Here is a 25020-nt window from a genome sequence, read left to right as displayed (position 1 = left end):
GAGAAGAGTTTCTCTCTATCTACCCTATCAGTTTCAATTAATATCTTGAAAAGTTTAATCAAATCACCCCTTAATCTTCTGAATTCCAGGGACTACAACCCTCACAGTGAGGTGATTCATTCTGGCAGAAGGAATAGGGAGAGGCAACATACACTTAATGGTCCAGTTCTAAAGAGTTTACAGGGATAGAGAGACCTGAGGGTTCATGTGCAGAGATCACTGAAAGTGGAAGGATGTATTGAGGGAACAGCTGGCAAAGCAAATGGGATCTTGGGCCTCATAAATAGAGGTATTGAACACAAAAGGAAGGAAGTTATGCTGAACATTTATAAAGCTCTGGTTAGGCCACAACTAGAGTATTGCATCCAGTTCTGGTCACCACACTTTCGGAAGGATGTGAAGGTCCTTGAGAGGGTGCAGAGATTTATCAGAATGGTTCCTGAGATGAGAGAATTTAACTACAAGGTTAGGTTGGAGGAGCTGGTGTTGTTCTCCTTGGAGCAAAGGAGATTGAGGGGAGATCTGATAGAGGTGTTGAAAATGATGACAGGTTAAGATAAGACAGACCAAGAAAAGCTGTTCCCATTAGCTGATGATACAAGGATTAGTGGACACAGATTCAGGTTTTGAGATACAGGAGGGATGTGAGGAAGCAGTTTTTTTTTTACACAGTGAGTGGTAATGACCTGGAACTCACTGCCTACGAGGGTGGTGGAAGTGGAGACGATCAATGATTACAAATGGAAATTGGATAGACACTTGAGGGAAATAAACCTGCAGGACTACGGGAATAGAGATGTAGAGGAAAGGATAGCGAAGATGATTCTCGACAGGGGCGAGAGTAACAGGGTTGTTGTTATGGGGGACTTTAACTTTCCAAATATAGACTGGAAATACTATAGTTCGAGTACTTTAGATGGGTCAGATTTTGTCCAGTGTGTGCAGGAGGGTTTTCTGACACAGTATGTAGACAGGCCAACCAGGGGCGATGCCACATTGGATTTGGTACTGGGTAATGAACCCGGCCAGGTGTTAGATTTAGATGTAGGTGAGCACTTTGGTGATAGTGATCACAATTCGGTTAGGTTTACCTTAGCGATGGGGTGGGACAGGCATATACCGCAGGGCAAAAATTATAGCTGGGGGAAAGGAAATTATGATGCGATTAGGCAAGATTTAGGATGCGTAGGATGGGGAAGGAAACTGCAGGGGATGGGAACAATCGAAATGTGGAGCTTATTCAAGGAGCAGCTACTGCGTGTCCTTGATAAGTATGTACCTGTGAGGCAGGGAGGAAGTTGTCGAGCGAGGGAGCCGTGGTTTGCTAAAGAAGTTGAAGCGCTTGTCAAGAGGAAGAAGGCAGCTTATGTTAGGATGAGACGTGAAGGCTCAGTTAGGGCGCTTGAGAGGTACAAGCTAGCCAGGAAGGATCTAAAGGGAGAGCTAAGAAGAGCAAGGAGAGGACACGAGAAGTCATTGGCGGATATGATCAGGGAAAACCCTAAGGCTTTCTATAGGTATATCAGGAATAAAAGAATGACTAGAGTTAGATTAGGGCCAATCAAGGATAGTAGTGGGAAGTTGTGTGTGGAATCAGAGGAGATAGGGGAAGTGTTAAATGAATATTTTGCGTCAGTATTTACAGTGGAGAAAGAAAATGTTGTCGAGGAGAATACTGAGATTCAGGCTACTAGGCGAGATGGGATTGAGGTTCATAAGGAGGAGGTGTTTTCAATTTTGGAAAGTGTGTAAATAGATAAGTCCCCTGGGCCAGATGGGATTTATCCTAGGATTCTCTGGGAAGCTAGGGAGGAGATTGCAGAGCCTTTGTCCTTGATCTTTATGTCGTCATTGTCGACAGGAATAGTGCCGGAAGACTGGAGGATAGCAAATGTTGTCCCCTTGTTCAAGAAGGGGAATAGAGACAGCCCTGGTAATTATAGACCTGTGAGCCTTACTTCGGTTGTGGGTAAAATGTTGGAAAAGGTTATAAGAGACAGGATTTATAATCATCTTGAAAAGAATAAGTTCATTAGCGATAGTCAGCACGGTTTTGTGAAGGGTAGGTCGTGCCTCACAAACCTTATTGAGTTTTTCGAGAAGGTGACCAAACAGGTGGATGAGGGTAAAGCAGTGGATGTGGTGTATATGGATTTCAGTAAGGCGTTTGATAAGGTTCCCCACGGTAGGCTATTGCAGAAAATATGGAAGTATGGGGTTGAAGGTGATTGAGAGCTTTGGATCAGAAATTGGCTAGCTGAAAGAAGACAGAGGGTGGTGGTTGATGGCAAATGTTCATCCTGGAGTTTAGTTACTAGTGGTGTACCGCAAGGATCTGTTTTGGGGCCACTGCTGTTTGTCATTTTTATAAATGACCTGGAAGAGGGTGTAGAAGGGTGGGTTAGTAAATTTGCGGATGACACTAAGGTCGGTGGAGTTGTGGATAGTGCTGAAGGATGTGCTAGGGTACAGAGGGACATAGATAGGCTGCAGAGCTGGGCTGAGAGATGGCAAATGGCGTTTAATGCGGAAAAGTGCGAGGTGATTCACTTTGGAATGAGTAACAGGAATGCAGAGTACTGGGCTAATGGGAAGATTCTTGGTAGTGTAGATGAACAGAGAGATCTTGGTGTCCAGGTGCATAAATCCCTGAAGGTTGCTACCCAGGTTAATAGGGCTGTTAAGAAGGCATATGGTGTGTTAGCTTTTATTAGTAGGGGGATCGAGTTTCGGAGTCACGAGGTCATGCTGCAGCTGTACAAAACTCTGGTGAGACCGCACCTGGAGTATTGCGTGCAGTTCTGGTCACCGCATTATAGGAAGGATGTGGAAGCTTTGGAAAAGGTGCAGAGGAAATTTACTAGGATGTTGCCCGGTATGGAGGGAAGGTCTTACGAGGAAAGGCTGAGGGACTTGAGGTTGTTTTCGTTGGAGAGAAGGAGGAGGAGAGGTGACTTAATAGAGACATATAAGATAATCAGAAGGTTAGATAGGGTGGATAGTGAGAGTCTTTTTCCTCGGATGGTGATGGCAAACACGAGGGGACATAGCTTTAAGTTGAGGGGTGATAGATATAGGACAGATGTCAGTGGTAGTTTCTTTACTCAGAGAGTAGTAGGGGCGTGGAACGCCCTGCCTGCAACAGTAGTAGACTCGCCAACTTTAAGGGCATTTAAGTGGTCATTGGATAGACATATGGATGAAAATGGAATAGTGTTGGTCAGATGGTTTCACAGGTCTGCGCAACATCGAGGGCCGAAGGGCCTGTACTGCGCTGTAATGTGCTAATTCTAATTCTAAAAAAAAAAGAGTGGGGGAATGGGACTGACCGGTTTGTTCCACAGAGAGCTGGGATGGAATCAAAAAGCTCAATGTCCTCCTTCTGTGCTGTAATGACTGATTCACTTGTGTAATGTCTCCTCGTAATTTAACCCTTCGAGTCCAGGTATTATTCAGGTAAATCTACACTGCACTCCCTCCAAGGCCATTATATCCTTCCGAAGGTGTGGTGCCCAGAACTGAACACAATACTCCAGGTGTGGTCCAACCAGGGCTTTGTGTATCTCAGTGCTTTTCCAGTCTCACTGATACCTGAAATCTTTTCCCACAGACAGAACAGACAAACCTTTCTCCTTCCACATTCAAAGGCCGATGATATTCAGGTCCTGATGTATCGAGTGACTCTGTCAGATCTTGATGTGATGTTTGGCTCGAGATTCCCCATCTGCACATCCCCTGCTTCTAAGCCCCTGTAAAAGGAGTTTACAAAAACCATCACTGTCAGTCCAGGATAGAAATTCACAACATTCTCTCCTCCTGCTTCCTGGCCCAGGATGACTGTCCATGCACCCTGCTGTACATTGTCCTGAGGGAGGCCACACACCAGCCTGGATTCACGTCTGCGGCTGCAGAAACGCCTGTGTATTCCCCGATCAAATCTCCTATCACTATTGCTCATTCAGTCAGCTTTGTGACCCTCTGTGAAGCTGATCCAACTGTGCTGCCATGGCCTTGACTCTGGCTGCACTCCTTAGATGAACCATCACTTTCATCAGTATTCAGAACTGAATACTGGTTGGAGAGTGAGATGCACTCAGGGTTCTCCTGCATTCCCTGTCTGTTTCTTCTTGACTGTCAGTTGGCCACCCATTGCCTCTCTCCCTGCATACTCTTAAGCTGCAGGGTGACCATATCTATAAACGTGCTGTCCACAAATCTCTCACCTCATGGATGCACCGCAGTGACACCAGCTGCAGTTCATGCTCCGAAAACCGGAGCTCGAGCTGCTGCAACTTGTTTTATCTTCATCCATGTGATGTGGGTGTTGCTGGCTCGGCCAGTATTTATTGTCCATCCCAAACTGCCCTTGACAACTGAGAGGCTCGCTCGGCCATTTCAGAGGGCATTTCAGAGTCAGCCACATTGCTGTAGATCTGGAGTCACATGTCGGCCAGACCAGGTAAGGACAGCAGATTTCCCATCTCATGAACCAGATGGCTTTTTAATTGCAGATTTATTAATTGAATTTAAATGTCACCATCTGCCGTGGTGGGATTCGAACCCATGTTCCAGTGACATTACCCCGATGTCACCACCTCCCCCAATGATACTTCCTACACAAATGGTTATCTGGAGTTGGCACATTACACAGGATGTGCAGTCCAGAGGTCGGAGCAGCCCCACCATTGGCAGGAATTTGGGACTTGTAACTGCAAAGGCTTTTGTCATCAAAAAGGACTGTGTAATGTTTCAGTGTGGTGTGAGATAGTCAAGTGTTGAATAAGTAAAGAAAATATCTTTGGAAATAGCTGACACCACAATTTACAATCAAAGTGCTATTCAGATAATTGGGGATTTCTTTTAGTTTAGTTATTAGAACAAAAGACTGAAAATGTGAAATCTTGTGTAATTTATTAGTGTGGTCTGGGGATTCATATCTCATATTTTTCATATTGACAATCTCTGAGGTCTTAACAACTGGAAAGTGGGATGAACAGATACAATGGGCGGAATGGCCTCCTCCTGTGCTGGAAATAGTCAGAGAGTTATACAGCACAGAAACAGGCCCTTCGGCCCATCGTGTCTGTGCCGGCCATCAAGCACCTCACTATTCGAATCCCATTTTCCAGCACTTGGCCCATAGTCTTGTCTGCTATGGTGTTTCAAGTGCTCATCTAAATACTGGTTAAATGTTGTGAGGGTTCCTGCCTCTACCACCTCTTCAGGCAGTGCTTTTCAGATTCCAACCACCCTCTAGGTGAAATTTTCTTTCCACAAATCCTCTCTAAACCTGCTGCCCCTTACCTTAAATCTATGCCCCCTGGTTATTGACACCTCCACTAATGGAAAAAGTTTCTTCCTATCTAACCTATCAATGCCCCTCATCAATTTGAATACCTCAATCATGTCCCCCTTCAGCCTTCTCTGCTCAAATGAAAACAACACCAGCCTTTTCAATCTCTCTTCATACCTGAAATGCTCCAGCCGATTCAACATCCTGGTGAACCTCCTCTGCACCCTCTCCAGTGCAACCACATCCTTCGGATAGTGTGGTGCCCAGAACTGTACACAGTACTCCAGCTGTGGCCGAACTAGTGTTTTATACAGCTCCATCATAACCTTCCTGCTGTTACATTCTATGCCTCAGCTGATAAAGGCAAGTATCCCATATGCCTTCCTAACCACCTTATCTACCTGTGCTGCTGCCTTCAGTCATCTATGGACAAGTACACCAAGGTCCCACTGACCCTCTGTACTTCCTGGGGTCCTCCCATCCATTGCATATTCCCTTGCCTTGTTAGTCCTCCCAAAATGCATCACCTCACACTTCTCAGGATTAAATTCCATTTGCCACTGCTCTGCCCATCTTACCAGCCCATCTATATTGTCCTGTAATCTAAGGCTTTCCTCCTCACTATTTACAACACCACCAATTTTCGTGTCATCTGCGAATTTACTTATCATGCCTCCTATATTCACGTCTACATCATTACTGTACACTACAAACAGCAAGGGTCCCAGTACCGATCCCTGTGGTACACCACTGACTCAGGTTTCCACTCGCAAAAACAATCCTCGACCATCACCCTCTGCCTCCTGCCACTAAGCCAATTTGGATCCAATTTGCCAAATTGCCCTGGATCCCATGGGCTCTGACCTTCTTAACCACTCTCCCATGTGGGACCTTATCAAAAGCTTACTGAAGTCCATGCAGACTACATCAACTGCTTTACCCTCATCTACACACCTCGTCACTGCCGTGAAAAATTCAATCAAGTTAGTTAGACACGATCTCCCCCTGACAAAGCCATGTTGACTATCCCTGATTAATCCCTGCCTCTCCATGTGGAGATTAATCCTGTCCCTCAGAATTTTTCCCAATATTTTCCCAACCACTGATGTTAGACTCACTGGCCTGTCAGTACCTGGTTTATCCCTGCTACCCTTCTTGATAATGGCACCACATTCGTAGTCCTCCAGTCCTCTGGTACCTCTCCTGTGACCAGAGAGGATCTGAAAATTTATGTCAGAGCCCTTGCTATCTCCTCCCTTGCCTCACATAACAGCCTGGGATACATCTCATCTGGGACTGGGAATTTATCCACTTTTAAGCCCGTTAAAACAGCTAAGACTTCCTCACATTCAATGCTAATATGTTCAAGTGTATCACAATCCCCCTCCCTGATCTCTACACCTACATCATCCTTCTCCATCGTGAACAGATGCAAAGTAATCATTTAAAACCTCACCTATGTCCTCTGGCTCCACACACAGATTGGCACTTTGGTCCCTAATGGGCCCCACTCTTTCACTGGTTATCCTCTTGCCCTTAATATACTTAGAAAATGCCTCAGCATTTTCCTTGATCTTGCCCGCCAGTGTTTTTTCATGCCCCCTCTTTGCTCTCCTAATTACTTTTCTTTGTACCCCCGCTACACTTTCTATCCTCCTCCAGTACCTCCGCTGTTTTCAGCACGTTGAATCTGCCAGAAGCCTCCTTTTTTTTTTTCCCTGATCCAATCCTCGCTATCCCTTGACATCCAGGGTTCCCTGGACTTGTTGGTCCGACCCTTCACCTTTACGGGTACATGTTGCCTCTGAACCTTCACTATTTCCTCTTTGACTCCCACTGGTCTGATGTAGACTTTCCGACAAGTAGCTGCTCCCAGTTCACTTTGGCCAGATCCTGTTTTATCATATTGAAATTGGCCTTCCCCCAATTCAGTACTTTTATTTCCAGCCCGCCTTTGTCTTAGAGTTATGGTCACTATCCCCGAAATGCACCCCCACTGACACTTCTACAACTTGTCCAGCATCATTCCCTAGGATTAGGTTCAGTACTGCGCCTTTTCTTGTTGGACTTTCTATGTACTGGCTCAAAAAAGTCTCCTGTATATATTTTAAGAATTCCGCCCTCTTTAAGTCTTTTACACTGAGACCATCCCAGCTGATATTAGCTAAGTTGAAATCCTCTCCTATTATTACTCCATTATTTTTACACCTCTCTGAGATTTGCCTACATATCTGCTCCTCTATCTCTCCCTGACTGTTTGGAGGCCTGCAGTACACACCCAGCCAAGTGATTGCCCCCTTTTTGTTTTTAGGTTTGACTCATCTGGCCTCATTTGAAGAACCTTCTCAGATATCATCCCTCCTTACTGCAGTAATTGACTCCTTCATCAACAGAGCAATGCGACCTCCTCTTTTATCCCTTCTCCTGTCATACCTGAAGATTCTATAGCCTGGAATATTGAGCTGCCAGTCCTGCCCTTCCCTCAACCATGTCTCTGTGATAGCAACAATATCATAATCCCATGTGCTAATCAAAGCCCTCAATTCATCTGTCTTGCATTAAAATAAATGCAATCCAGCCTTGCATTTGTCACTTGTGCCTTAACAGGTCTATATTTGCTCTGCCGAACAGACTGACTCAGTTTCTCTGCTATATTTGACTGAGCATCACCCGCTCCTATACCTCCACTCTGTATCCCATTCCTCTGCCAAATGTGTTGAAACTGCCCCCAACAGCACTCGTAAACCTCCCAGCAAGGATGTTCGTCCAACTTGTACAGGTCCCACCTTTGCCAGATACAGACCCAGTGATCCAGGAAGCTAAAGCCCTCCCTCCTGCACCATCTCTTCAGCCACGCATTCATCTGCTCTATCCTCCTATTCCTATACTCACTAGCATGTGGCACTGGAGTAATCCAGAGATTACAACCTTTGAGGTCCTGCTTTTTAATCTGCTACCGAGCTCCCTAAATTCTTGTTTCAGGTCTTCATCCTCTTTTTACCTCCGTTTTTGGTACCAATGTGTTCCACAACCTCTGACTATTCGCCACCCCCCACCTTCAGAATGTCCTGCAGCCGCTCCATGACTACCTTGACCCAAGCACCAGGGAGGCAACATACCATCCTGAAGTCATGTTTGTCGCCACAGAAATGCCTATCTGTTTCCCTTACGATAGAATCCATTATCAGTATAGTTCTTCCAGACCTTTTCCTCCCCTGCTGTGCAGCAGAGCCATGCGTGGTAACACAAACTTGGCTGTTGCTGCTTTCCGCTGGGAGGTCATTCCCCCCAACAGTATCCAAAGTGGTCTATCTGTTTGAGAGGGGGATGGCCACAGGGGACTCCTGCACTACCTGCCTGCGCCTACCACTCCATCTGGTGGTCACCCATCTCATTTCTGCCTGTGCAGCCATTACCTGCAGTGTGACCACCTCTCTAAAGGTGCTATCCACAATGTCCTCAGCATCGCGGATGCTCCACAGTGAATCCACCTGCAGCTCCAGCTCCATAATGCGGGTAGTCAGTAGCTGCAGCTGGATCCACTTCCTGCACACATGGTCGTCAGGGACACTGGAAGCATCTCTGATTTCCCACATCGCGCAGGAGGAGCACATCACGGGGCTGAGCTCTCCTGCCATGACTTACCTTTAGATTAATTAGTTACTCCCTTTAAAAAATATTAATTACACGAGAGGCTTGTTCTACTCCAAACACTACCCATGACAATCTAAATTACTCGAATTGAAAAAAAACACACTCTCAGAACTCACTTTATCACTCGAGGTCTTTTTTCAAACAAAAAACAACTTTCCCCTTATTTTTTTAAAGCTAATTAAATTGACTAACAGTTGTTACTTAACCAACCAATCACAAACAAAGAATTGTGATATCGTTCCAAGTCAGGATCGTGAGTGACTTGGAGGGGAACTTGCAGGTGGTGATGTCCCAATGTGTCTGTTGTCTTTGTCCTTCAAAGAGGAACAGGTCACGTGTTTGGAACAAAGCACAAAGAGAACAAAGAACAGTTCAGCACAGGAACAGGCCATTCGGCCCTCCAAGCCTGCGCCGATCTTGATGCCTGCCGAAACTAACAACTTCTGCACTTCCGGGGCCCATATCCCTCTATTTCCTTCCTATTCATATATTTGTCAAGATGTCTCTCAGACATCGCTATCGTATCTGCTTCCACCACCTCCCCTGGCAGCAAGTTCCAGGCACTCACCACCCTCTGTGTAAAAAACTTGCCTCGCACATCCCCTCTAAACTTTGCCCCTTGCACCTTAAACCTATGTCCCCTAGTAACTGACTCTTCCACCCTGAGAAAAAGCTTCTGACTATCCACTCTGTCCATGCCACTCATAACTTTGTAAACCTCTATTATGTCGCCCCTCCACCTCCGTCGTTCCAGTGAAAACAATCCGAGTTTTTCCAACCTCTCCTCATAGCTAATGCCCTCCAGACCAGGCAACATCCTGGTGAACCTCCTCTGTACCCTCTCCAAAGCCTCCACGTCCTTCTGGTAGTGTGGTGACCAGAATTGCACGCAATATTCTAAGTGTGGCCTAACTAAGGTTCTGTACAGCTGCAGCATGACTTGCCAATTTTTACACTCTATGCCCCGACCGATGAAGGCAAGCATGCCGAATGCCTTCTTGACTGCCTTATCCACCTGCGTTGCCACTTTCAGTGACCTGTGGACCTGGACGCCCAGATCTCTCTGCCTGTCAATACTCCTAAGGGTTCTGCCATTTACTGTATCCCTCCCACCTGTATTAGATCTTCCAAAATGCATTACCTCACATTTATCCGGATTAAACACCATCTGCCATTTCTCCACCCAAGTCTCCAACCGATCTATATCCTGCTGTATCCTCTGACAATCCTCATCATTATCCGCAACTCCACCAACCTTTGTGTCGTCCGCAAACTTACTAATCAGACCAGCTACATTTTCCTCCAAATCATTTATATATACTACAAACAGCAAAGGTCCCAACATTGATCCCTGCGGAACACCACTGGTCACATCCCTCCATTCAGAAAAACACCCATCCACTGTTACCCTCTGTCTTCTATGACCGAGCCAGTTCTGTATCCATCTTGCCAGCTCACCTCTGATCCCGTGTGACTTCATCTTTTGCACCGGTCTGCCATGCGGGACCTTGTCAAAGGCTTTACTAAAGTCCATATAGACAACATCCACCGCCCTTCCTTCATCAATCATCTTCGTCACTTCCTCAAAAAACTCAATCAAATTAGTAAGACACAACCTCCCCTTCACAAAACCATGCTGACTCTCGCTAATAAGTGCGTTTGTTTCCAAATGGGAGTAAATCCTGTCCCTAAGAATCCTCTCCAATAGCTTCCCTACCACTGACGTAAGGCTCACCGGCCTAAAATTTCCTGGATTATCCTTGCCACCCTTCTTAAACAAAGGAACAACATTGGCTATTCTCCAGTCCTCTGGGACCTCACCTGTAGCCAATGAGGATGCAAAGATTTCTGTCAAGGCCCCAGCAATTTTTTCCCTTGCCTCCCTCAGTATTCCAGGGTAGATCCCATCAGGCCCTGGGGACTTATCTACCTTAATGCTTTGCAAGACACCCAACACCTCCTCCTTTTTGATAATGAGATGACTGAGACTATCGGCACTCCCTTCCCTAGGCTCATCATCCACCAAGTCCTTCTCCTTGGTGAATACTGATGCAAAGTACTCATTTAGCACCTCGCCCATTTCCTCTGGCTCCACGCATCGATTCCCATCTCTGACCTTGAGTGGGCCAACCCTTTGCCTGGTTACCCTCTTGCTCTTTATATATGTATAAAAAGCCTTGGGATTTTCCTTAATCCTGTTTGCCAATGACTTTTCATGCCCCCTTTTAGCCCTCCTAACTCCTTGCTTAAGTTCCTTCCTACTGTCTTTATATTCCTCAAGTGCTTCATCTGTTTCGAGCCTTCCAGCCCTGACAAATGCTTCTTTTATCGTTTTGATTTGGCTCACAATATCCCGTGTTATCCAACCTTCCCGAAACTTGCCAAACTTGTCTTTCTTCCTCACAGGAACATGCTGGTCCTGGATTCTAATCATCTGACGTTTGAAAGACTCCCACATGTCAGATGTTGATTTACCCTCAAACAGCCGCCCCCAATCTAAATTTGTCAGTTCCTGCCTAATATTGTTATAATTAGCCTTCCCCCAATTTAGCACCTGCACCCGAGGACTACTCTTATCCTTATCCACAAGTACCTTATAACTTATGGAATTATGGTCACTGCTCCCGAAATGCTCCCCCACTGAAACTTCGACCACCTGGCCGGGCTCATTCCCCAATGCCAGGTCCAGAATGGCCCCATCCCTAGTTGGACCATCTACATACTGTTTCAAGAAGCCCTCCTGGATGCTCCTCACAAATTCTGCCCCATCCAAGCCCCTAGCATTAAGTGAGTCCCAGTCAATATTGGGGGAAGTTAAAATCACCCACCACAACAACCCTGTTACCTTTACATCTTTCTAAAATCTGTCTACATATCTGCTCCTCTACCTCCCGCTGGCTGTTGGGAGGCCTGTAGTAAACCCCCAACATCATGACTGCACCCTTCCTATTCCTGAGCTCCACCCATATTGCCTTGCTGCATGACCCCTCTGAGGTGTCCTCCCGCAGTACAGCTGTGATATTCTCCTTAACCAGTAATGCAACTCCCCCACCCCTTTTACATCCCCCTCTATCCCACCTGAAGCTTCTAAAGCCTGGAACAATTAACTGCCAATCCTGACCTTCCCTCAACCAAGTCTCTGTAATAGCAACATCATATTTCCAAGTACTAATCCAAGCTCTAAGTTCATCTGCCTTACCCGTTATACTTCTCGCATTGAAACAAATGCACTGCAGACCATCAGTCCCGCTGTGCTCAGCAACATCTCCCTGCCTGCTCTACCTCTTAGTCCTACTGGCCTTATTTACTATGTCCTCCTCATTTACTTCACTAGCTGTCCTACTGCTCTGGTTCCCACCTCCCTGCCACACTAGTTCAAACCCTCCCGAATGACACTGGCAAACCTTGCAGCCAGGATATTAGTGCCCCTCCAGTTTAGATGCAACCCGTCCTTCTTGTGCAGGTCCCATCTGTCCCTGAAGAGAGCCCAATGGTCCAGATATCTGAAACCCTCCCTTCTACACCAGCTGCTCAGCCACGTGTTTAGCTGCACTATCTTCCGATTTCTAGCCTCACTGGCACGTGGCACAGGGAGTAATCCAGAGATTACAACCCAAGAGGTCCTGTTTTTTAACTTAATATTTAACTCCCTAAACTCCCCCTGCAGGACCGCATCACTCTTCCTGCCTATGTCATTGGTACCGATGTGTATCACAACCTCTGGCTGTTCACCCTCCCCCTTCAGAATGCCCTCTGTCCGTTCAGAGACAACCTTGACCCTGGCACCAGGGAGGCAACATAACATCCTGGAGTCTCTTTCACTTCCACAGAAGCGCCTAGCTGTGCCCCTGACTATAGAGTCCCCTATAACTATTGCTCTTCTGCGCTTTGTCCATCCCTGCTGAACAACAGTGCCAACCGTGGTGCCACTGCTCTGGCTGCTGCTGTTTTCTCCTGATAGGCCACCCCCACAACAGTATCCAAGACGGTATACTTGTTAGAGAGGGGGATAGCCACAGGGGATTCCTGCACTGACTGCCTCCGCCTTCTAGCAGTCACCCATCTATCTGCCTGCACTTTGGGTGTAACCACTTCTCTAAAACTCCCGTCCATGACGCTTTCCGTCACCTTGAAAATTTCCCGTGATATCACTCTAAGTCCTTTTTTTCCATCTTTCGAGTCTCAGCGCACGCCGAGAGACACAGGGAGCATGTCGCCGCTCTGGATCAGCTTCCTCACAGGTCCGCCAGTCGTCGCTCCGCTCCCAGGTAAGTAAGGGCCTCGAGCCCCGATCTTTACTTATTAGAACATTACAGCGCAGTACAGGCCCTTCAGCCCTCGATGTTGCGCCGACCTGTGAAACCATCTGACCTACACGATTCCATTTTCATCCATATGTCTATCCAATGACCACTTAAATGCCCTTCAAGTTGGCGAGTCTACTACTGTTGCAGGCAGGGCGTTCCACGCCCCTACTACTCTCTGAGTAAAGAAACTACCTCTGACATCTGTCCTATATCTATCACCCCTCAACTTAAAGCTATGTCCCCTCGTGTTTGCCATCAACATCCGAGGAAAAAGACTCTCACTATCCACCCTATCTAACCTTCTGATTATCTTATATGTCTCTATTAAGTCACCTCTCCTCCTCCTTCTCTCCAACGAAAACAACCTCAAGTCCCTCAGCCTTTCCTCGTAAGACCTTCCCTCCATACCAGGCAACATCCTAGTAAATCTCCTCTGCACCCTTTCTAAAGCTTCCACATCCTTCCTATAATGCAGTGACCAGAACTGCACGCAATACTCCAGGTGCGGTCTCACCAGAGTTTTGTACAGCTGCAGCATGACCTCGTGGCTCCGAATCTCGATCCCCCCACGAATAAAAGCTAACACACCATATGCCTTCTTAACAACACTATTAACCTGGGCAGCAACCTTCAGGGATTTATGCACCTGGACACCAAGATCTCTCTGTTCATCTACACTACCAAGAATCTTCCCATTAGCCCAGTACTCTGCATTCCTGTTACTCCTTCCAAAGTGAATCACCTCACACTTTTCTGCATAAAACTCCATTTGCCATCTCTCAGCCCAGCTCTGCAGCCTATCTATGTCCCTCTGCACCCTACAACATCCTTCGGCACTATCCACAACTCCACCGACCTTAGTGTCATCCGCAAATTTACTAACCCACCCTTCTACACCCTCTTCCAGGTCATTTATAAAAATGACAAACAGCAGTGGCCCCAAAACAGATCCTTGCAGTACACCACTGGTAACGAAACTCCAGAATGAACATTTGCCATCAACCATCACCCTCTGTCTTCTTTCAGCTCGCCAATTTCTGATCCAAAGCTCTAAATCACCTTCAACCCCATACTTCCATATTTTCTGCAATAGCCTACCATGGGGACCCTTATCAAGCGCCTTACTGAAATCCATATACACCACATCCACTGCTTTACCCTCATCCACCTGCTGGTCACCTTCTCGAAAAACTCAATAAGGTTTGTGAGGCACGACCTGCCCGTCACAAAACCATGCTGACTATCGCTAATGAACTTATTCTTTTCAAGATGATTATAAATCCTGTCTCTTATAACCTTTTCCAACATTTTACCCACAACCGAAGTAAGGCTCACAGGTCTATAATTACCAGGGCTGTCTCTACTCCCCTTCTTGAACAAGGGGACAACATTTGCCATCCTCCAGTCTTCCGGCACTATTCCTGTCGACAATGACGACATAAAGATCAAGGACAAAGGCTCTGCAATCTCCTCCCTAGCTTCCCAGAGAATCCTAGGATAAATCCCATCTGGCCCAGGGGACTTATCTATTTTCACACTTTCCAAAATTGATAACACCTCCTCCTTGTGAACTTCAATCCCATCTAGCCTAGTAGCCTGAATCTCAGTATTCTCCTCGACAACATTTTCTTTCTCTACTGTGAATACTGACGCAAAATATTCATTTAACACTTCCCCTACCTCCTCTGGTTCCACACACAACTTACCACTAGATTAGATTATGATTAGATTAGAGATACAGCACTGAAACAGGCCCTTCGGCCCACCGAGTCTGTGCCGAACATCAACCACCCATTTATACCAATCCTACACTAATCCCATATTCCTACCAAACATCCCCACCTGTCCCTATATTTCCCTACCACCTACCTATACTAGTGACAATTTATAATGGCCAATTTACCTATCAACCTATCCTTGATTGGCCCTAATCTAACTCTAGTCATTCTTTTATTCCTGATATACCTACAGAAAGCCTTAGGGTTTTCCCTGATCCTATCCGCCAATGACTTCTCGTGTCCTCTCCTTGCTCTTCTTAGCTCTCCCTTTAGATCCTTCCTGGCTAGCTTATAGCCTGCCATGTTTTCTGTTTACTATCGCACAGGATGTGCACTGCAGAGGTTGGAGCAGCCCTGCAATTCCTCTGGCTATTGGATAATAAACTTGCAACTCCAAGCGGCGCAGTGGTTAGCACCACAGCCTCACAGCTCCAGTGATTCTGGGTACTGTCTGTGCGGAGTTTGCAAGTTCTCCCTGTGACGGCGTGGGTTTCTGCTGGGTGCTCCGGTTTCCTCCCACAGCCAAAGATTTGCAGGTTGAAAGGTAAATTGGCGATTGTAAATTGCCACTAGTGTTGGTAGGTGGTCGGGGAATTGAGGGGATGTGGTAGGAATATGGGATTAATGTAGGATTAACATAAATGGCTGGTTGATGGTCGGCACAGACTCGGTGGGTAGAAGGGCCTGTTTCAGTGCTGTATCTCTAAATAAATAAATAATAAACCTCAATACTTAAAAATAAAAGACGGCTCATCGGCTACTCACTTCCCTTCTATTGGTGTCAGTTAAATCTCAGGAAGCTGCCCCTTATTCTGATGAAAACTGGAATGTTTAATTTCCAGCTCCTTGGACAAACTTCCTAACTTTGGAGAAAGTGAAACAAAGTTCCAAAACTTACCAGCCAATCAACTCACAGGCTTCCTGACTCGGTGGAAATGGGAGAAGAAACTGGGAAGTGGCGGCTCGGATAGAGAAATCGCTGCACCATCACTTTAATGCGGCCCCTCTGGCCTCCCCGGGGCTCTCGCCGCACGTCCGCCGAACTCGGCGGCTCTGATTCGGGGCCTGAGAGCCGTTGAAACTCGGTGTTACTGAAGCTGCGCTCAACTTCCGGGAGCCGCACCACGCACGCTCGACTCAGACAAGCGGACTCCGTGGGGCGGAGTTTTCTGACGCCTGCGTGTTGCGGTTCTTGGGGTGGAGATAGGCCGTATTTCTGCGCGCGGTGCATTCTGGCCAGTATAGGCTGCCATTTACCAGTCGGAGAATGGACGGGAAGTTCATGTTTTATACTCAGAAAAATAAAATGGTACAAAACAGAGAACATATATTAACGACGCGTTTGCTGGCAACGTAACCAAATAGGTCCTGCATCACTGGTACATGCGCAAATGCAGCCTCATCGAGGAGTAAAGATGGTGCTGCTGAATTTGACACAAAACACAAATTAAATCCAAACCGCCTCAATGGTCGCATTCAGGTCCCTGCTCCCTCCCGTGATCACCGCTTCAATCACCGCATTCAGTTTCATGCTCAATCACAGCTTATCTTCCCAGCTTCCTCCGATGCCCTTTGTCTCGTCATTTGCGATGACTCTCCGCTCTCCCACTCCCTTCCAGCGCTTATATTGGGAAGTTCAATGGCGGGGCTTCAACCCAACATTATCGGCGTGAAAAAAAAATGTTCACGGTTCACGGCATTGGAGTCCAGGCATGCGCAGTGCCGAACTACTTTTCGCGGAAGCGCAATGCCAAGCAGTGTGAGTGATGGCGGCGGACAAGGTCCTTGTGAGTTGCATCACACACTGCACCCTCTTTTCCTCCGAGGATGTTTCACTGGAGTTGTGTTGCTGAGTGTTTCGAAACTCTGTCTGCTGGAGCTGGAGGAGATTATAGAGATAGTGAGGCGTGAGGGTATGGAGAGATTTGAAAGCAAGGATGAGGATTTTAAAATTGAGGTGCTATTTAACTTGGAGCCTGTGTAGGTCAGTGAGCACAGTTGTGATGGGTGAACAGGACTTCGTTCGAGTAAGAACACAGGCAGCAGAGTTTTGGATGATCTAAAGTTTATGGAGGGTAGAATGTGGGATGCTGGCCAGGAATGTGTTAGAATAGTCAATTTGAGAGGTAACAAATACATGGATGTAAGTTTCATAGGCAGATGAGCTGAGACAGTGGTGAAGTCTGGCGATGTTACTGACGTGGAACTAGGCAGTCTGAGTGATGGTGCTGATATGCAGTTGGAAGCTCACCTTGGGATCAGATATGATACTAAGGTTATGAATGGTCTGGTTTAGCCTGAGACAGTTGCCAGGGAGAAGGATAAAGTTGGTGCCGAGGGAGTGAAGTTCATGGCAGGAAGTGAAGACTTCCCAATACTTAATTGGAGGAAATTTCTGTTCATCCAATACTGGATGTCAGACAGTCAGGATGGTGTGTGACTTGGAGGGCAACTTTGAGGTGATGGTGTTTACATACACCTGCTACCCTGGTCCTTCTACATGATGGAAGTTGAGGGTTTGGGAGGTTCTGTTCAAAGTTCTGGTCCAATTGCACATACAAAAAATCACCCTCCTCTCTTTTTTTCCCTCTCCCTCCTTCCTCCTATAGAGGGCAGAGTCTTGTGTAGGACCAGACGAGTTGGCAGGTTCCCTTCCCTGAAGGACATTATTGAACCAAATGGGATTGTACATCAATCCAGCAGCTTTCATGGTCACTTTTTCCTATTGCCAGTCCCATGAATTACCAGATTCATTCAGCTCCATTTCACAACCTGCCTTTGTGTTTTTGTGGCTTCTCTCACAGACATTTTCTCCATTTTCAAGCAATTTCACAGGGTTTTAGAAGAGGAGGATTTGCAGTTGTGAAATGCAAAGCAAACATTTGATCGGGTTCTGAAGGAGTTGCCCAATTTATCGTAACCCAAATATCACTGCATTTTGAACATAGAAGGAAAAAGCACTGATCACAGTGGGGAGAAACTGTACACGTGTTCTGTGTGTGGAAGAGGTTTCAGCCGATCATCGGGCCTGTCGAAACACAAGTGCAGTCACACTGGGAACAAACCATGTAAATATGGGAACTGTGGAAAGGATTGAATTATCCATTTGAGCTGGAAACCCATCCATGCAGTCACACTCTGGAGAGGCCATTCACCTGCTCAAAGTGTGAGAAGGGATTCACTCAGTCATCCAACCTGCTGACACACCAGCGAGTTCACAAGTAACTCAGGCCTGAGAAATGTCCATGAAACAGCAGATTTCCAACATTGGGATTTTGGAAATCCACCAAAAGGTTCTCCCTTTCCGGCCGTGACCGGCTTTGACAAAAATTAAAGTAATCAGTTCTGATGTTCTTTTTTAATAGTTGACCAAATACAAAACTGCTCGGTGGTCTTTTTACCTGTTTTTAAGTTGTGTTTATTTTTTATAGTCGGTGGAAAGGAACTTGAAGCAGGATAGTAAGTGGGTGGATCTGCATACTCCTCCACAACTTCTGTGTGTTAGTGTTCTGTAAATTTCCAAAAAGAAGGCGTGTTTATACACAGACCAATTCCCAATGTTTGTTTTTGCCTTCATGGGATATCTTAGCAGAGACCACCTGAGACCTGACACAGCTCATTTGACATGGCTTAAAATTAATGGTGCAGGATCAGTAGCTGGCAAGTCGCTGGTCTGCAGCAAAAACATTGGTCTGTCAATAGGAATTTGAAACTTGCTTCCATTTACATTTGAATATTTTTACGACAGAGGTAGATAGATTCTTGATAAGCAAGGAGGTGGAAGGTTATTGGGGGTAGTTGGAAATGAAGAATAATCAGTTCAGACATGAACTTATTGAATGACAGAGCAGGCTTGAAGGGCTGAGTGGCCGACTCCTGCTCCGAAGTTGTATGTTTAGACACACACTGCTGTGTCCATACAAAGTAATTTCTGAAAACACTGCACAAACTGGTTACTGAATGTGAATATCCTGCAGTGAGCATGAGTTGTATACACTTCATGTGTCCTGTGCATTGCAGCAACTGAAGTGATCTGGAATTTCCACTTATCGGTTTGCTCAGGTGTGTGGCTGAATTCCATTCATTGTTCATCTCCACTTTCACTGTCTACTGCCCCAGTCACACTGTAAACCTTGAGTCACTGTGAAGCTGGTTTTTGCACCTTAGTGATGCAAAGCAAGGAGTATAACTCTGGCCATCTTTTTTCAATGTGTGGTTTGACATTGTTTAAGATTATCTGGAAAAGCTGTCGTGCACCTGGTTTTGCTTTCTGCTTCATTCAGGTGATTAACGCAGCACAAAGTAAGAAAAATGACCCCACTTATCGTCAAGTGTCTGGATTGTCAACGTCTGTTAAATGTTTAGTTTTTATTAATTTATATACCTACTCATTTTAACACATCACTTACCAAGGTGCCAGAATGTGCAGTCTAGTATGCTTCTAAATGTTGCTTTCCAGTGAAGTTGACACATCTTCACAGAACACCTTTTACATGAAAAATCTATAAATAGACAGAAGCCGGATATTGAGAACATGAAGCTACGTAAAACCAATTATCAGCTGTCAGGTAAGTCTCATGAAATTGTATTCTGAGTACAGTGTAATTTTATTCATTACATATGCAAAATTGTACACAATTACCATGACACAACTAGTTTGCTTCATTAAAAGTGCTATAATTACATGATTCCTTGTCAGAAAAAAATTCTGACTTTTTGTCTTCAGCCACTAATTTTCAGACTTTTTGATCTTTGGCCACTCACCCTTGCATTTGTTACTTGTTTTTGTGAAATACTCTCCCTATATTCGCTCAACTGCTGGTTAACTCTGGTCACATTTATATGTGTTTTTTTCATTTATTCGTGGAGTGTGGGCATCGCTGGCCAGGCCAGCATTTACTGCCCATCCCTAATTGCCCTTACGAAGGTGGTGGTGAGCTGCCTTCTTGAACCACTGCAGTCCATGTGAGGTAGGTACACCCACAGTGCTGTTCGGAAGGAAGTTCCAGGATTTTGACCCAGCGACAGTGAAGGAATGGCGGTATGGTTCCAAGTCAGGATGGTGTGTGACTTGGAGGGGAACTTGCAGGTGGTGGTGTTCCCATGCATTTGCTGCCTTTGTCCTTCTAGATGGTAGGGGTTGTGTGTTTGGAAGGTACTGTCTAAGGAGCCTTGGTGCGTTGCTGCAGTGCACCTTGTAGATGGTACATTTAATGCATGCCCACAATGTGCCTACTCAGATTTAACTGAAATGTGATTTGTAACCAATAAATGATGTTTCGGGCATGAATTGTAGTCTGGTATCTTGGTGATTTGTCAAGAAAGATTTAATTCATTCACTCAGCAGCTTGAGAGGAACCAGACTGAGGTTTAATGAACATAAGAAATAGGAGCTGGAGGAGTCCATTTGGCCCTTCGAGCTGCTGTGCCATTCACCCAGATCAAACACTGGAATAAAAATCCTCCTGGGGCAATTGGATGAGTCCAGGTCTGATAACAGTGTCTGATTCCTGGTCTGATGCTACTGTAGGTAATGCACAAGTGGTGAACCTATTAGTTCCTGTTAGTATCATGTTGCGTGCCCCTGTCTGCCATGTGAGAAACTGGGGTTATATTCTGTGATGGGGGTGATTGTATATTTTTAAGACATCAAAATGTTATATGGTATAGTTTCATCTTAAAATACCACAGAAAAAAATTAGAAGAGGGCATGTTCTCTTTGAGAAATTTCTTGAGCAGAGACAGTTTTATCACCAGGTGTCCTCACACTACACAGTGGTAGATAATTGTGGTCTCCTCTACACTGAGGAGGCTAAATACAGACTGCGTGACTGCTTTGTGGAACATCTCCCTTCAGTCTGCAAGCATGGCCCTGCGCTTCCTGTTTCTTCTCATTTTAATTCTCTCCCTTGCTCTCAGTCTGACCTATGTACGAACATATGAACACATGATCTAAGAGCCGGAGTAGGCTATTCAGACCCTCGAGCCTGCTACGCCATTCTACAAGATCATGACTGATCTGTTTATGGATTCAGCTCCATTTTCCTGCCAACCCCCGATATCCTTTGACTCCCTTGTTTGTAAAGACTCTGTCTACCTCTGCCTTAGAAACATTCAATGACCCGACCTCCACTGCTGTCCGGGGAAGAGAGTTCCACAGACTCACGACTCTCTGAGAGAAATAAATTTCACTGTCATTCTGTCTTAAATGGGAGAGCCTTTAATTTTATACTGTCCCCCCGTTTTAGCCTTCCCCAGAAAGGGAAACATCCTTTCAACATCCACCCTGTCAAGTCCCCTCAGGATCTTATATGTTTCAATGAGATCAACTCTGATCCTTCTAAACTCCAATGAATACAGACCCAAACTGTTCACCCTTTCCTCAAAAGATAACCCTTTCTCCCAGGAATCAGTCGAATGAACTTCTCTGAACTGCTTCCAATGCAACTGTATCCTTTCAGTAAGGAGACCAAAACTGTACAGAATACCCGCGACCTCGACCACTTGGAAAGACAAGGACAGCAGATGCATGGGAACACCACCGCCTGCAAGTTTTCTTCCACGCCACACACTATCCTGACTTGGAACTATGTCACCATTGCTTCACTGTCACTGGGTCAAAATCCTGGAACTCCCTTCCAACAGCACTGTTGGTGACCCTACATCCCAAGGACTGCAGCAGTTCAAGAAAGAAGCTCACCTCCACCACCACCACCTTCTCAAGGGCAATTAAGGATGGGCAATGAATTCTGGCGAAATACAACATGCAACACAGTTGCATCATTTAGCATAATTTCAGTGCCGCTGTATCGTGAAAAGTTGAGTCAACATCCCCTGGAAAAATCATGAGTCGAGTCACACAGTTATGGAGGAGACAATATTCCCCAAATTGGAAGTGTATTGGTTGCCATCACATACAATGAGCAATGTGCAAAATTGCCCATCATTGTTGTGAAAGGTGAAAAACCAGCCTTGTTTGGAAGAAACTGGCTAGCAGCATTTAAGTTAAATATGAGCGAGCTTTCTCGTATTGAGTTGAAATTCATATCACAAGATGAACTACCCTAAGGTGTTCAGTGAAATCTGCAAATCAATTCAAGGGTACAAGGCGAACATACAAGCTCAGGAGAATGCAAGGTCGGTGTATTGTCGGTCGCATCCAGTACCCTATGCTCTAAGACAGAAGGTGGAGCAAGAACTGAAATGACTTGAGACTGAGAACATTATCTCTAAGGTACAGCAGAGTAACTGGGCTATTCCCATAGTGGTAGCACCAAAGTCAGATAGTAGTGTAAGAGTATGTGCTGAGTATAAGGTAACAGATACTGGAATGTAATCCACCCAATAACTTGACAAACATGGAGCATCTGTTCACGACGTTGACAGGAAGCCAGACTTTTTCAAATTTAGATCTGACAAATGCCTATCTGCAGCTTGAGTCAGACACTGAGTCTGAGTCATTCTTGACTATCATTACACACATGGGTCTATTTCAGTTTCACAGGCTGCCATTTGGTGTTTCTTCAGTCCGTGGAATTTTCCAAAGGGTGAGGAACCAAATTTTGTAAGGAATGGAGCTAGTAGTGTGTTATTTGGATGACAATCATATTCGTGCTCCAAACAAGCAAACCTTTGATGGCAGATGAAAGAGGTGTTCCAACACTTGGAAAAGCATGGCAATAGGATGAAGGAACACAAATGTGAAATGTTTCAAAATTCTGTAATGCACTTGGGTCACAAAGTAGATAAGAATGGGTTAAATGTTACCAAGTGTAAGGTTCAAGCAATTAGAAATGCGCCACACCCTCAGAACACAGCTGATCTCAGATATTTTTTGAACCTCCTAATTTACTGCGGTAAATTCATACCAGATCTGGCAACATTGTTGCATCCATTGAATGAACTCTTGAGGAAGGGTTTCCGTGGAATAGGACAAAGGAGTGTGATAAGGCATTCAAATTGCGTAAACGTCAACTTGTAGAGGGTGTGATGCTTCTGCATTACGATGTGCTCAAAGAGATTAAACTAGCATGTGATTCCTCTCCATACAGATCAGTTTTTATTTACTCGTTCCTGGGATGTGGGCTTCAGACAAAGACGAGTTTCCAGTAACAGCAGATGACATTGATGGAACAACTCGTAGGGGCTCCGTATTGGCAAAGGTGTACAAATATAACACAAATGGGTGGGAAACACAGATACTGAATTTCGAATTCAGGCCATTTTTTGTGCATAAGAATGAGTTGTCGGTTGATCAAATTTATGTCCTGTTGTAATAGCTAGAGTTATAATCCCTGGAAATTACATATTGCAGTTGCTATGTGATGTTCATGATGATCACTTAGGGATATGTTTGACGAAGAGTCTAGTGAGGAGATATCTTTTGTGGCCAGAGTTAGAGAAAGACATTGAAAACATAGTGAATTCATCTGGAACATGTCAAGCAGTAGAAAGGAAGCCGCCATCGGTACCTTTTCAGCCATGGAAATGGCCAGCTAGAGTGTGGCAGAGGCTGCACATAGATTTCACAGAATTAGAAGGACAGCAGATGTTCATTGAGAAAGAGACATTCGAAGACGATTGAGGGGTTTCCAATGAATTGAGGAACAACTAGCAAAACTCCAGACATTTTGTGCAGTTTGTTTTCTGCTTATGGGTTCCCAGAGGAAACTGTGTCTGAAAACAGACCTCAGTTTGGTTCAGAAGAGTTTGTACAATTCATGAGAACAAATGGCATTAAAGACACTAGAGTTCCACTGTATCATCCTGCTTCCAAAGGAGCAGCAGAGCGCACAGTGCAGATTGTTAAGCATGCTCTTGTCAAGCAAATGCTGGATATCAATCTGAACAAAAGTCAGTTATCATTGCATCACAGACTGCTGAACTTTCTGTTTATCTATTGTAACACCCCTCACACTGCTACCAGCATAACGCCAGCTGAATTGTTTCTTAGCTGACAGCCGAGAACGAGGTTTTCATTGCTGAAGCCACATTTAACGCTGTTAGTAGAAGAGAAACAATCAAGACGGAAAGAGAGTCATGAGAGAGCTAGAGTGGGAGAAAGAAGTCTGAAGTTGAACCAGAAGGATAGATTGAAGAATCATCATCACAAGTGGTTGAAGTGGTGACCAGTGATAGTGGTGGAAGATGTGGTCCTCACACATATTTAGTTAAGATGTTTGGTAGTGGAAAGGTTAGGTTTGTACAGATAGATCATGCCTTACCTTCAGAGGTTCACAAAAAAGAAGGAAGTTGGGAAAAATCAAATGAGTCGAATGAATCAGATAGTTTGGTTATGAGTTGGGCACCAATAGTTATTCAAACACAAATCATGCCAGAAGCTCATGTAAGAGAAAGTCCGAGGTCAGATCTAAGGCAAAGACAGAGAGACATCTCTGATGAAGTGGAAATTTTAATTGTAGCTCAACGTCAAAATCAGCCTCTGTTGGAGAAACCTCTCCTCAGACCCAGTCCAAGATGGGTAACGGTCTTTCCACAGTTCTGGAAATTTGAGTCAGGATAGAAGGTGCCAGAGAATTGGAGAGTGGAAAATGTGACACCCTTATTGAAGAAATGTGTAAAGACAGTACTAGCAACTATAGGCCAGTTAGTTGAACATCAGTGGTGGGTAAGATTTTCGAAACAATAGTCAAGGAAAATATCAATTTACACGTCGAGAGGTTCAAGTTAATTAAGGATAGTGAGCATGGATTTGTAAAAGATAGATCATGCATGCCTAATTTAAATGAATTTTTTGATGAAGTAGCAGGGAAGGTTGATGAAGGGAATGTGTTGAATGTTGTTTATACGGATTTTAAGAAAATATTTGACAAGGTCCCACATTAAAGGTTTGCTAACAAAATTGTGGCTCATGGAAAGGGGGTTCTGTGTCCAATTGATAAAATAATTGTTTACGGACTGAAAACAGCCAGTCAAAGGAAATGTTTTTTTTTCAAACTGGAGGAGAGTAGACAGTGGTGTTCCCCAA

At 45.3% G+C, this 25020-nt stretch overlaps 1 protein-coding gene and 1 long non-coding RNA gene across 2 annotated transcripts in view; one reads left to right on the top strand and one right to left on the bottom strand.

Annotated features, from left to right (window-relative positions):
• Positions 1 to 16168, bottom strand: part of LOC137362240 (zinc finger protein 235-like) — a 34620-nt gene extending 18452 nt beyond the window's left edge. Inside the window, exons 1-2 of the mRNA XM_068026686.1 lie at positions 15931 to 16168; positions 3626 to 3749 (exon numbers count right to left, since the gene is read on the bottom strand). The gene's annotated coding sequence lies outside the window, so the exon portion shown is untranslated. The remainder of the gene's footprint in view (positions 1 to 3625; positions 3750 to 15930) is intronic.
• Positions 1 to 25020, top strand: part of LOC137362243 (uncharacterized) — a 199592-nt gene that overhangs the window by 103617 nt on the left and 70955 nt on the right. The window lies entirely within an intron of this gene.

The sequence above is a fragment of the Heterodontus francisci genome, unplaced genomic scaffold, assembly GCF_036365525.1.
Source record: "Heterodontus francisci isolate sHetFra1 unplaced genomic scaffold, sHetFra1.hap1 HAP1_SCAFFOLD_526, whole genome shotgun sequence".
In the NCBI taxonomy this organism is placed as follows: Eukaryota; Metazoa; Chordata; class Chondrichthyes; order Heterodontiformes; family Heterodontidae; genus Heterodontus; species Heterodontus francisci.
This window is presented reverse-complemented; position numbering and strand designations above follow the sequence as displayed.